The sequence below is a fragment of the Poecile atricapillus genome, chromosome 1 (assembly GCF_030490865.1).
Source record: "Poecile atricapillus isolate bPoeAtr1 chromosome 1, bPoeAtr1.hap1, whole genome shotgun sequence".
Classification (NCBI taxonomy): domain Eukaryota; kingdom Metazoa; phylum Chordata; class Aves; order Passeriformes; family Paridae; genus Poecile; species Poecile atricapillus.
In genome coordinates, this window is record NC_081249.1 from 174,720,540 (window position 1) to 174,732,112 (window position 11,573).

Below are 11,573 nucleotides of genomic sequence, written 5' to 3' on the forward strand. Positions count from 1 at the left end.
CAAAAGCGTGTGCTCCTCTCCAGTGACTATGAAAGGAGTCTGGAGAACTGTTTCTCGTGCAGATAGTTATGTTATATAGTTCGGCAAGATGAACCGTGGCCTTTTACGATGGGGAAAAGGAAGGAAACAAAGCAGCATCCCCTCGGGTTACACTGAAGCGAGAACACCCTCCAAGTGATCTGTGCTTCCTTTCCCCAGAAACACCTTGTAACTAGATGACACACAAACACCTTCACCCTTGGGCTTGTCTTAGCTAGAAGAATTTCATTCAGTTACTGAACTCGAATATTTCACCAAATATTCCTGCAAGCTGAGCTGCACATTGCTCACGATTCAAGGGCCTCCAAGAAGCTGGACGTGCTTCTTGTGAGTCAGCTTTCATTCCTTTCCCTGCATCATTTAGGCGGTTATTAACACAAGCCTACCCAACACAGAGGTCTCTAATGGAAATTGAACAGAACCCATTTCTCTTCTCTACAACCACTTCATGGATGGATGTACACAGGCTGTGTGTCACAGACCAAGGGGTGTCCACTGCATTCCTTCCCCCCTCTGCTTAACCCCTTTGCTCCACCATCTACCAACTCCTGGTCTTTCTCCTGGCAACCAACAGGCCAGAAGATTCAGAAAGCACAACTTTTTCCCACAAACCCCACATTTCTGCCTCCTCCTTACACTTCCACGAAAGTAACTACAAGTGCTTTGTTTTCCATTTTAATTGTAATTTCCTTTGATAGAACTTGCAGCCTAAGTCTTAATGCTCAGATAACTAATGCCATTCTTTTCTCTTCTTCCTCATCTATGGTCACAAAGAGTGCTTGTACCAGGGTCAGCAGTTCCTTAAAAACCTCTCGAGCCAATCTGTGCAGCTGCATTGTGCAGGGAGTTATCAGCAGGCTGCAGGAAGGTTAGAAAGCAAACATGCCTCCCTACAAGCCTGAAGTTATGCCTGGAGTCAAAGCTCCGTCCTGTTTCCCCTCCTGTGGGGAGATAACAGCCTGTTCTACACCAGCTCTTTCCCTCACACAGCTTTCTGCTGTGCACACAAGCTGGGCTAAACAGAATTTTTAGCCCCACTCCCTCTTCTGTCCCTGTCCTGGTCCCTCTGCATCTCCACAGAAGCAGATTTTTCCACCTCCTGCTGTACTGTCATTTAGGTGATCTGCAGAGGCTGTCTTCTTTGTACCCTCCCCAACACCAGGAGCCCTGTGTGACCCATGAAGGTGGCAGAAAGCTTGCCAGTACTCGGCAAAAGTACTTAGTTCCCATCTCCACTCCATAATCCTTCTGCAAAGAAAATGCTCCAAACATGAGAAGTCTCTCCCCTGTCAGCATTACCCCAAGCCAAAATACATTCATCCTGCACAGTGACTACTTGCTCCTGGCACCCTTCATGCTCTGAAGGATGCAAGTCAGTCCAGGAAGGGTAAGGCAGTCAAATTCATGTCCTATGGGATAATATACATTGTATTTTATGATTCATAGTCCAGTAGCTATAGATTCTACTTAAGGTAAAAGCTCTTGCTCCTCCTGCAGGAGCTGCATATTGGCACAGAGAGTGGGGTGAACACTGCCTGCCCCTTAACATGGATATATTAGTTGTACTTCCATACATTTACATTCTTGACCAATTCATCCACACCAGCTGAAGCAAAAAATTCTCTCTAACCCAAGACAGGTCTTGATCCCTCCTCTGGAGGGCAAAAACAGCAAAATCAGATCAACCTGTTCTGCCAGTGTCTACATGGCCACCTCTGCCTCAGTTACAGGAGTCCTCCAGCCAAACCGTCCAGGGGAGAAATTCAAGGAAGGAAAGATTAGGTGAGAGGTATATAAAATGTCACCTTCTCTTTAATCACAGCTTATGGATCCATCCCAAAGTATTACTCATACAGTGCTCCACACTCCCCATTGCTTATAATCCCACTGCCTAATCCAGCTACTTGTTCTAACAGGCACGTTGCTAGGAGTGGGTCCTTGCCATCACTGAGAGCATTCCTTCAAGACCACGTCCTTTCCCACATCTAGAAGTACGATGACAGCTCAGGAAAACCTGCAGGAAAGGTAGAGCAAGTGTGGTGCACACACAGCTCTTCCTTTCAACAGGACAGAGCCCATGGCCATCCTCTCCCACGCTGCCAGATCGTATTGGGGAAACACTTCAGTTGTGGTAAGCAACAGATAAGCATCTCTGCTTTGACACAGAAAAAGCATCTCAGCTGGTAGACTTTTAAAACCAGTATTTACTGTGCCTCAGGGAAGAAAATAAATTGGCTAAATGGGCTGAAAGGCACAGCTTCACTAGGAAGAGCTTGGATTGTCTCTTCGCATCTTTCGGCACAAACCCGGCCATTGAGAGCCCAGATCTAAAACAGAGCCGCAGTTGCTAAGAAAACAGCGCTGCAAACAGATGTCAGGAGATGATTCATGGAGTAAGGGCATATCCCTGTACTACAGATAAACCAAAATGAATGAGGCTCTTTATACCTGATCTCCCAAGCTGGGCTTCTTCACACCCGCTTTGGGACTATTTCTTTAGTTCCTTTCTATATTCAGATGTTGAGGAAACTGAGTAGAGCTGAACTCACTGTTTATGGAATAATTACAAGTAAAAGAGTTTTACAACATACATAATGAACTCAATAAATGGGCTAAACTGTGGTCCGTTTTTCCCCTGAAACAATGCAATTTTCTGCCAAACAATCTTTCCCAAAAACAGTAACATAAAATACACAGATAAAAACTGCAAAGGAACAGTAACCAGTTGGGGTTTCTTTCTTACTTTCTCTTTCACCATGAAACTTAAAATTAGCAGCTGGGGAGATAAAGCATTTTCAAGCTATTAGATCATTAGCCAGCAATGCCTGCCGCTCCTTGAATTACTTCATTGTGTCTGTGCTTAAAATCTTTGCCTGACAAATAAATAAGAAATAGCTGGCACACTACAGGACTGGTCAAGTGCTACTGACACCAACAAAATTCTCAGTTACTTGACTGAACTTTTAGTCTGACTTAAAGTCTGACTCCTTTTATAGGAGAAAGATTAGCTCCTTTCTTAGAATATCCACAATCATACAACATCCTGAGTTGGAAGGAACCCCCAGCGAGCATCAAAGTACAGTTCCTTTGCCCCTGTTAAACCACCATGCTCAAATCTTAGCACTGTATGATATCAGCAACACTTAAAGTAGAATTTCCTGAGGGTAATTGTAAGGAATTGTTTAAATAAAGGAACTTTAATATACATTTCTATAGGAAACTCAGTTTAAAAGATAATTATCATTCATTACCTTTCAGTAGGAAGAAGGGAAGAATGAACATTAATTTATCCACTTCTGAATAGGTGTTTGTACAGCATTTCACATGAGGGGGGCTCAAACATTGCCACTGCACACATCAGTACATGGTGACATATTATTGTGGTTACTATTATATTATTGTTGTTTCACCTCCGAATTCCAGTGTCACCACCCATCCCTCTCTCTTCAGCTCATCCCCACTGCCACCGCCTGCAGATGCCAGGGTTTCCTCTCCCCTGCCACCTCCTGCTCACTCCACGCCACCCCATCCTCTCTTGCTATGACTTGCTGCCTCCCGCCTCAGAAATCAATTATTTAGGCTGCCCTGATTTCAGCGTGAGGTGGCTGTGTGTGCAGATACTGTTATTGTGAGCAGGGTTAACAGCTGCCACCGTGCTCCTTCTCAGAGCTATGAAGCCCCCCCAGAAGTGGCTGAAGACCGTGACACAGCTAAGCAGGCGCCAGCAGCCACGCATGATCCTTCTGCAGGAATTGCATTTCACAGAGATGTAAACAGACGTGTCCGCCAAGCTACAGCTCTGTTCACTTGGCCAACAGTCACAATAATGAGCCAGGACCTGCACGTGGCACTTACGTCTTTGTCTGTCTGTCCTGCAAGGGCAGATCACCCTGTGAGCTGAGAGGGAGGAAAACTCAGGAAGGTCAGAAAGAGGGGGAGAGGACAGGCAGGACACAGGGAAAGAGGAAAGCAGAGGCATGAGGAACACGGAGTCACAGACATGACAAAGGCTGAGAGAAACTCTAAAACTTGCTCCAAGTTTCCTCTCTATAGATTCTGAGTAACTTGAGGAGGGTGCACCTGCTCTACTTCCTGATGCCTCCAGCAGCTCTCAGGAGAAATAAAGAAGAACGACTCAGTTTTGGAGCGACAGGGATAGGACTGAGCCCAGGTTTTGTTCTGGAGGTGAAAGGAGGACAAGGAGCCTTCCCTTAAATCAACACACACACAGAGCACCTGACACTAAGCCAGCACCGAGTTACAGACAGGGAGCCCCACGTGCGGCATCCCATGGGCTGGAATAACACAGATCCGTAACAACTGCTCCGAGAGGAAACAGGCGGCTGCCAGGAGCCCTGGAAAGATGGGAGGAAGGAGGGGAAGGCAGGAGGGAGGCTGGCGGCGAGGCGGGAAAGAGAAAGGAGCCCATGTGCAGCGGGAAGCACAGAGCGCGCGAGTCCTCAGCAGGCAGCGCTTCAGCCAGGGCAGCAGCACCGGCAATAAAAGGCAGCGCAGGGAGGATGCCGGTGCCTCCCGCGGCCCTCCCAGAAAAGCAGTCGCTCCCTTTTCCCGAGAACTTTGCCTGAGTAAGTTTGCACCATCAGTTTCCAAACACACAACCCAAGAGACACCGACGTTGCCAGCGGTACCCACGGCTCCCCGGGGAAGCGCCGGTCACCTGCCCGCACCCCCTGCGCGCTCCCCCGACCCGGGACAAGCCGGCTCCGGCCGGAGCTCCTCCGGCAGCGCGGCCCCCGCTCGGGGAGGGCAGGGCAGGACCGCGGGGGCGGGAGTTCGCTCCAAGCTCGCTCCAAGCTCGCTCCCAGCCCGCTCCCGCCGCCAGCCGAGCCCGCCGCGCTCCCCCCGCACAGCCCGGCGAACTCCCGCCGCTGCCCCGCCGCGGTGCTCTCCCCTTTCCCCGGCTTTCGCAGCGCTGGGAAAGCGGGAGACGCGCTCCGGGAGCGCGGTCGGTCCATCCGCGCCCCCCCGCGCAGCGATGTCCCGCGGGGGGCGCGGGCGGTGCCGAAGGTGCAGCCGGCACCGAGGGAACAAAGGCGGCGGCGGCGGGGAACAAAGAGCGGCAGGTACCGGCGCGGCGCAGGGCGCGGGCAGCGGAGCGGAGCGGGGCGGCGGCGGCCCGGGGCAGGGGCCGGGGCCGGGGCCGGAGCGGGCGGGCAGCGCCGCCGCTCCCGCACAAAGGCGCAGCCGGGCCGCGCCGCAACTTCCCGCGGGCGGGTCCCGGCGGGGCAGACTCACCGCGGGCGCAGTCCCGGCATCGGCGGCGGGCGCGGGCGGCGGTGGCGAGGGCGGGAGGGAGGGAGGAGGAGAAGGAGGAGGAAGGACGGACCGGCCGCTCCCCGCCCCGGCCGCTGCCAGCGAGCCAGCGCTCCCCGCCCGCGGGCCGGAGGGCGGCGCGGCCGCGGCCCCCTCAGCCCGGCCCGGCCCCGCCTCCCCGCCCGGAGCCCCCCGGGCCGCCCCCGCCCCGGGACACCCCCGGCACGGCCGCGGTCTCGGGGTGCCCGGCGAGAGGAGGGGATGGCCCCGGATCCCCGCGGCCGCCTGTGCTCACCAGCCTTGGCTTTGGCGTGCGGGGTTTCCCGGTGTTTTCCCTCCCGGCGCTTACCGGGACGGCGCTGTTCATCCCGCCCCTCGTGAACAGCCGGGCAGGGCCACAGGCCCGCTCTGCCCATGTGCTTTAGAGTAAGGACTTGTGCTGGAAGTAAGAAAACCTGTGCGTTGTGGGAACCGTTTTCTGGTCTGGGAACGTTTAGGGTTACAGGTAATTGACAAAAATAAAATACTTCGTCACAAATGTGCAGCACCCCCAGATCAAATTTAGATCATCGGAGACCTCTGGAGTCTCTGCACAGCCTCCACAGCCAAGCTGAGCTCCCCTCACCTAAGGCACAGCCCCCAGGTATGACCCATCTTCCCTCTCTTCCATATCCAGACTTTCCCCAAGTTTAGGGACAGCATCATCTGCTGTGAACTCTGGAAGACAGACGTGGGTCATCTATGTAAACGTAAGTTTGGGGTCTTTTTTTAGAACTCAGAGTAGGGTTTTTGGAGGAGGAAAAAGAAGGAATTCCTTAGATTTGTCCCATTTGATACTGGCTATCTTTCATTTGTAGACTTCACAAAGCAAGAAAATACAAATATTGGGACTGAGTTGTGTTTTATACACCCAGAGGTCAGCCAGCTATTCAAAGGAAATGTAACTTTCCAAAAGCCACTTCCTGCCAGTGTCCATACACTGGGCTTCTCCTCAATCTGTGCTGGTAAAACATCAACCACCTTAAAAGGGGGAAGCAAGTGAGAGCCTGTATTTGAAGGCTACACAGCCAAATGTACCTGCTTACTCAAGCTTCTCTTTATACCCACAGATCTGCCTAAAGAAATTCTGGAAGACTTGGAGCCCTGGTTTTCTGCAAGAAAATTTTTCTTTTCCAGGCCAAAGTGAATCCTGCACCTTTTTTGGTGTTGTTTCAGCTGGAGCCTGAGAACACAGTGACTTGCAGAAGCAACAATCAAAGCTGGCTACAACTTGACTGCCCTGCCTTGGCAAGCACCTGGTCCAGTTCATGCTTTGTTGCCATCCTGGCAACAAACCAACCCATGATGGCTCTTTGTGTACTTTTTTTACTTGTTTTATTGAGGATTAATTAGTGTTTGTGTAGTGACACAGCTGTCTGGTGCTCCATGGACACAGCTGAAGGCGAAGGCCTTCGGGCTATGCTGTGGTTTCCTAATTCCTGTGTTATGGCTACTGTAATGCATATTCTCTAAGTGAAACAAACATTTCTGACTGATTTACTACTTTTGACTGCCAGCTTTCAGTCTTGTGCTTAGAGGAAGGAGAGAAGAAGATGGAGTATCAAAACCAAGCTCTGTTACTTGAAGAGTTATTTCAAGTCTCCTGTTGATCACTTGAGGCTCTTGCACAAGCTCTGAAATTCACCAGAAGAGGTCTTACGGAGACTTAATCTTTTATACCTTGGAGAACACCATCCTACATTATCTCTCCATGTTCTTCTCACTGACTTTACCCTGCCATGAATCACAGGGCTCCTCATCCCAGCATACACGGCACTGCAGGCATGCCAGGCTGTGTCAAACACAGCACAGGTCCCAGCCCAAGGTGCTTGTTTTCACTCAGATTACACATTTCATAACTCACTTGTAAAGCACCTTGAAGATACAACACTAGTGTTGCTAACACTAAATGGTATTGTTGGGCAGGTTTAACATGAGCAATTAAATAGTAATGCCATAAAAAAGGTGCCAGACATTAAAGTAGAATTAACTCATATATGCCTACTTTGTATCCAGATCTTCAGGCTGTTGATTCCTTTGACTCTGGAAATAAGCTTTCATCTCTTTTTCCACACAGCCTTCCAGCTAGGAACTGCTAAGGCCCTGTGCTCAGACTAGAACTGCTTTGACAGGTATATGGGTGCTGCCAGCAAGGATAGCAAGGTGAAGATCTGGAAGCTGTGTGAGCAAGGCTCTTGCCTGCTGTCTACAGCTGTCCAAAATGAGCCGCCTGGATGGTTGCACAGAGCACTGGGGAAAAGCCTTACAGTGCAGCACTGCCAGGCAGTGATGAATATTACAGTGGGGATGAGGAGCCCTCACAATTCCCATGAAATTCCCTCCTGAAAGAGGGCCTGATCAGTTCAGCAGTGATTCTTGCCTCACCACCTTCCCACACCAACCAGAATGGCAAAGTCACAGAGCTGAATGTTTCTTGTACAAGGCATCCAGGTGGTGATTGTCCCCCTGTGCTGGGCACTGGTGAGGCCACACCTCAAATCCTGGGTTCAACTTTGGCCCCTCACTACAGAAAGACATTGAGGGGCTGGGGTGTGTCCAGAAAAGGGCAACAGAGCTGGGGAAGGGTCTGGAGCACAAGTCTGATGAGGAGCAGCTGAGGCAGCTGGGGGTGTTTAGCCTGGAGAAAAAGAGACTCATCACTCTCTACAACTCCATGACAGGAGGGTGTAGCCAGGTGGGGATCAGGCTGTGCTCCCAGGCAACAAGTGACAGGAAGAGAGAAAACAGCCTTGAGTTGCACCAGGGGAAGTTTACATTGGATATTAGGAAAAAATTCTGTACTGAAAGACTTGTGAGGTGTTGGAACAAGATGCCCAGGGAAGTGGGGGAATCTCCATGCCTGGAAGTGTTCAAAAGGCGTGTGGATGTGGCACCTGGAGACATGGTTTAATGGTGAATGTTATGGTGCTGTGTTAACAGTTGGACTCAATGAACTCAGAAGTCTTTTCCAATCGTAATTGGAAGATTGGTCCGTAGGTCCCACAGGGATCAGCAGAATGAGCTTCATAGTAGGACATTCCTTCCATAACACAGAATTTGCATGTCTAGATTCCAGCACTGGAGGGAGATCAAATGTCCCCAAAGTCCCAGCCCCAATCTAGATGAAGTGTTAACTCTGAATGATTATGATGGCTATGTAAACTAATTTTGTTTGGATACTCCAAGTTACGTTTGCTCTGAAGTCTGCCTAATTTTGTTTGGATACTCCAAGTTACGTTTGCTCTGAAGTCTGCCACGACAAACCTTTGCCTTAGTGACCCTCCTCTTTCCCCTGTGTGCAACCCCCTGTGCTGGCTGGAGCTGGAGGTGGGAACCAGGTGAAAGTTAGCCCTGAAGAAAAATACTTTGTTTTGATCTGGATTGCTCCCAGGGATTGATTGTTGTGCGTGGACACACAGAGAGGTATGTCAGCATGACAGAGGGGGCAGCAGGGTCTAGCACAGGGACAGGAATGCACATTAGAAGCTGGAGTTGGGAACAGGACACTAGGCAAGAAAACAAGGGATCATCAGCACTGTGCCAGATTCATCAGCCTCTGTGCCCAGCTACCCTCTGCTCACCCCATCCCTTGCAGGAGAGAGCTGGGAAGGGGGAAGAAGGGGTCAGAGTAGAAACTCACCTTTGGACTTTGCAAAGGACCTTCCATCCTGCTGGTGTAGCAACACCAAGGAAATACAGATGCAGTTTTGCAGGCATCATTTTTGGTGGCTGTGATTTGATGGACCATGCAGTTTATGCTCCCTCTTGTTGTGCTGGTGCAGCTCTTTGTGCTGTTGTGTTGTCAAACAGACCAGGAAACTGCTTTAAAAAAGCAGCACCCTCCCCTCCTCAGTTATTTTTACCCTGGCTCAGTCCCCAGACACAATTCACCTTGTCTCCACTGAGGTGCAACTGGAGGAAGAGTGCTGGAGTGGGAAAGCCAGAAGCAGGTGAACAGTGCCTAAACCCACTGTACCCCTCAAAAAATGCCAACACCTTGGGGAGAGTTTCCCTTCAGCAGTCATGGCCAGCTTGTTTGCCAGAATTAGAGAGATCAAAAAAGAGGAAAGGAAGGTTAAATCCATGCAGGCACATGCGACATTTGCATACTATTTTCCTTTGGAAAACATAAAAGGAAATCTGACAGTAATCATGTTAGAAATGCTCCCTGTTCCCCTCCCGTTTAATCTAAGCTCTGTGTATGACACTGTCCCTGGCATGTAAGACGGCTCCAGCAGATCGCCGGGGCGCCAACACTGCCTCCAACACCCGGTGTTTCTGCTGAAGTCAGTGGAAACACTTCAGTGGTTAAAGGTGCCCAAGCCTAAATGCTCTGTTAGGTCACCAGCTAATTTTAGGATGGAGGAGCACAGTTCCAAAAGAGAAAAATAGGTTAATAACCTTGAAGTCACAGCAAATCTGTAGGAAATCTCCTGGAATAGGTTCATAATTAGCAAATCCTCACCTTTTCTTCAGTTCCCTTTTTCCCTTGATTTTTTCTGTGGATTGTGGTTCCTGTGGCTAAAACAGAATGAACTGAAGACTCCTGCACTTAGAGATTAGTACCTGAACCTTATAGCAGCATCCAGGAGCCAGAACCATGCACTTACATCCTTCTATACAGAATTGCATTAGTGAGGTGTTTACCATCTTAAAGTAAACAGTGCTGGTGTGAACTCCCAAATTTTTCAGCGCTAAAGCACTGGATCCTGCTCATACAGAGGCACATCCCAGGTTAGTCTCCTGAGGACAGGCACCTGCCCTCTGAACTGTGCAGGGCTCATTTTTCTCCATTTGTAACGCAGGCGTTATGTATGAATAAAAGTTTCCACTCTGTTTTCCCACCTTCCAAAGTGCACCAGCTTCTCAGTTACAGGTGAGAAGGGTTTGTTACACAAAGAAACATAACTTCAGGTTTCACTCTAAAAACTAAAATTCAAAGGTGGTCATCCCTAACCCTCAATTCCATCTTAGTGGGGTTTTTTGGATCACAGGTATTTACTGAGGGTATTTACCTCTCACCTGTCTAAGTCCTGCCTCAGCACTGAAGTGCCTTTGTGGATCCCTCTCAAAACCTTGCATCCCTGATTGGCTTAGTGGGCTTAGCAGATTGTGTTTTAGGAATCTGCTGGACTCCTGATAAGATCAGGTCAAGGTTTTACAGACCTTTAGGAGCCCATAAGACCTTGACCCAACCTTACCAGCAAATTCAGGAAAGATTTTGGATTCAAAATCCCTTTATCTTAAACCCAAATGTTTATCCATTTTTTTCATTTACATTAATCAGTCTAACAAAAAATAATACCCCTTTTATGCTTGGACGGTCATAGCTGCAGCCCTTGTGTTTATAAGAGCACTGTAATGAGCCTGCAATCAAGACCACACCAGACTTGTCAGCTTTGCCCTCGTGCTCCAAGGCTGGCTGGTGCCTCCCAGCACTCTGTATCTCACCAGCAGCTTGGCATCTCAGTTTTGGCTGTATTTCTCAGAAGTTGTGTGAGAAAAACCTGCCAAGAAATACAGTTCAGCTGACCACAGCAGAAGCCTGAGAAACACAGTGTAGTGGTGCAATGCTAGGAAATAACAGCAGCTGGACAAGCAGCTTCTTTGTGAAATAGCTCCAATGGCAGCTGCAAGCTCAGGTGCTTGTAAAACAAAACCCAGCAGCAGAAGGCAACCAAGGGCTTGGGCATTTTCCTCTTGCTGGCCTCCTCTCACCCCTGAAGCACTTTCACTGAGGCTTAGACAAGACCTGCAGTAGTTTCCCTTTGAGCAGTGTTTTAATTCCCTTCCTTGCCACCTCCAAGAATGGAAAGGAGATGAAGGGAAAAAAAAACTTTCTCTGTAGTTGCAGGTATTGATAGTTCTAGGACACACCTGAGCTGAGGACTGCACAGACCACATCAGGACATGGAAATACTGGACAAGGCACCCGTCTCTCCCCACCATGGTCAGGGCAAAGCTCACTTGAGCAGCTCTCAGGCAGCAGCAGATTGCTTTGCCTCTGCTTCCCCTGCAACACTGACATATCTTGGGTGGCTACAGCCTATTTTCAACCATGATTCAGTGGAGAACAAAAAAGCTCTCAAGGGTAGGAAGTGGGGCTAAGGCTTCTTTGGAAGCAGGATTTAGTAATCCCAGTTGCCACCTTTAAAAATCAGTGCCCTTGGGCCCCAGCCAGCCCTCAGCTCTGTCAACATCTTTACTGCCAACTTTACTAA

At 49.6% G+C, this 11,573-nt stretch overlaps 1 protein-coding gene across 1 annotated transcript in view; it reads right to left on the reverse strand.

The window, feature by feature from the left end:
* SYNE2 (spectrin repeat containing nuclear envelope protein 2) overlaps window positions 1-5,313 on the reverse strand; it is a 174,126-nt gene extending 168,813 nt beyond the window's left edge. The window contains exon 1 of the mRNA XM_058860814.1: window positions 5,296-5,313. The gene's annotated coding sequence lies outside the window, so the exon portion shown is untranslated. The remainder of the gene's footprint in view (window positions 1-5,295) is intronic.
* Between the last annotated feature and the right edge of the window lie 6,260 nt (window positions 5,314-11,573).